The 2,329-nt window shown below is 39.8% G+C and overlaps 1 long non-coding RNA gene across 1 annotated transcript; it reads right to left on the bottom strand.

Moving 5' to 3' along the window:
• Positions 1 to 579: 579 nt before the first annotated feature.
• Positions 580 to 1,578, bottom strand: LOC148782962 (uncharacterized). Its single transcript, XR_016051675.1, has 2 exons — positions 1,190 to 1,578; positions 580 to 1,062 (listed from the first exon to the last, which is right to left on the bottom strand). It is a non-coding gene; the product is annotated as an uncharacterized LOC148782962 (long non-coding RNA).
• Between the last annotated feature and the right edge of the window lie 751 nt (positions 1,579 to 2,329).

The following is a 2,329-nucleotide window of genomic DNA, read 5'->3' as shown; positions in this document are numbered from 1 at the left end:
TGCTTTAAATCTATTTACACCAACTTGAGGGGGAGTGTTAACACGGTATATAGTTGGCATACAATGTAAAGTTGACATACCGTGTGAAAACTGTGTACCTGGGTGTTTCTTTTATTTTTGAGATTTTCTCAACTTATAAATCGTGAGGAGGCTATCAGAAAAAGGGTGAAAACAAAATAAAATCGTATTTTTTTTACTCATGGATGCAGGCTGTGTATAGCCAAACCGCGTATATGCTATGAGTTTCTGAGTTATTTTATTCTTCTTTTATGTGAATGAATTATTTAACAAAGGCGTTCCATAAATATCTGTTGCTTACAAGAGAGAGAGAGTGAACGCTTAAAGAAGAGAGAGTGTAACGATGAGAGAGAGTCTCATTGTGCTACCCCACGAATGTTATTATTTATGGCTGTCATAAGATTGAGGCCATTGCCCTCGGAACCCATTTTCTTGAAGGAAGAAATGTGTAAGAAGAACCTTGTTGAGAGAGGAGGAGAGGCACAAGAATCTGCTGAGTTGGAAAGAACAGAGCACCCCCAAACAACCATACTCTGGCTGAACTCATCCATGAACAACAGGGGACAAATGTTATATGTATTCCATAGATCGAACCTTACAAATTACAGCATACACTTGATTCAAAACAACAATCACACACAACAAAACAGAGAGAGAGAGAGGAAGAACATTCATAAGGGAAACTTATGAACTCATGCCGAAAAGCGGTACATGTGGGAGCGAGCATCCAGAAAATATCCACTACAGACCTATAACTTCATAGAATAGAGAGAGAAAGGCAATATCCGCTGCTTACAAGAGAGAGAGAGGGGGAGATGAACGCTTAAAGCAGAGAGAGAATAACAATCAAACAGAAAGAGAGACTTTAACGCTTAAGGCAGCTACAGATGACGTTTAAGCAGAGAGTGATACGATCAAAGAGAGAGAGACCGGAAGAATGTTACTGGCATTGATTATGGCTGGGGAGCTGACCTTTCACAAACCTCAAGTACTCAACTCCTCCCTCTCTTTCTCTCTCAACTGTTGCTGCTGAAGGTCCACCATCTGCAAGCCACGGTTCACAATCGGAAGCTGAACAACCAGTGGTGGGTTCAATTTCACGTAAACATACCATGCGCAGAAGCCAAAAGGGATCAGACAAAGCACACCCACGAGGCTGAACCCTACCAACCTCGAGTAATCTGGGAATATCAGCATCAACACTCCAATGAACAGCACTGCCGCCATGGACACAACAGGCGCCCCAATCATCATACCCTCTGCTCTAATCTCTCGTGAAGCCTGCATCCTGTATTCTTTAGAGAGAGAGAGAGTCTCTTAGGTAAGAAAGATATTGGAGAGAGGGAGAGTAGGCGTTCTTGATTTTCTTGGAGGAGGAAGAAGAAGACGAAGGAGGAGAAGAAGAGTATGTTGGGTAATGCAAGAGAAAGAGAAGGGGGGGGGGTGTTTGTTGATCGGAGGAAGGACAACAAGCATTTAGAGAGAGAGAGAGAGAGAGAGGGCAGAAGAAAAAAAGCAAAGGGAGTAGAGAGAGAAAGAGAGAGAGAGGGAAAATGGCATTTGGTGGTTGTTGGGGATTCTAACGTCTCCGGGAATGTAACCGATTTTAGCTTGTAAGTTGCCTCTCCGTCGTAACTTTCTATTTCCTAATTTTTTTTAAATGAAAGTTGTATATTTTACCTTTCTTATTCAGTTAAAACTTAGATGTCGGAAAGTAAAAATGGAAATTATTTTCCGTAAATCGTGAAATAATGAAAATTAGCGGTAATTAATTGCTAAATTCCTTTGGGAAACTTATGGCCATACTGAAAAATATTTCTGGTATTACAGTATATGATTCGATTTTTCATAAAAGTTGCTTAGCTCCGATCCTTTAGTTTTTTATTTTTTGAGGTCTGCTCTATTGCAATGTCAGCAACATTAGACTGATTTTTTAATTTTTTTTTTTATGTTCTTCAGTTCTAGAGCTATGACATCATTTAGGAGTCACTCGGGAATCGGCCGATCTCCAAAACATCATATTGCCCCAAAGTAGGGTTCTTTGGAGTCTAAATGTCAGACTACCCCACACTAAGGAATTAGCCCTATTTAGGGTCGGTCTGATATTACAAATATTGAATTGATCCTTAATAGAAAGTTTATAGCAGAATGGCAGCCCAATTACCCGAACATCATACTGTATTTTAAATGAAAACTTATTATTTGGGTAAATCTAATGTTTGTGACATCAGATTGACTCTAAACAGGAACCAATTCTTTAATATGGGTAGTCCAATGTTTCACATATCGGACATCCCAACTTTAGGGAAGT

Source organism: Amborella trichopoda, chromosome 3 (assembly GCF_054954075.1).
Source record: "Amborella trichopoda isolate Santa Cruz 75 chromosome 3, AtrichopodaSantaCruz75HAP2 v2.0, whole genome shotgun sequence".
NCBI lineage: Eukaryota > Viridiplantae > Streptophyta > Magnoliopsida > Amborellales > Amborellaceae > Amborella > Amborella trichopoda.
Note: the sequence above shows the minus strand (reverse complement) of the source record. Positions and strands in the feature narration are given on the sequence as shown.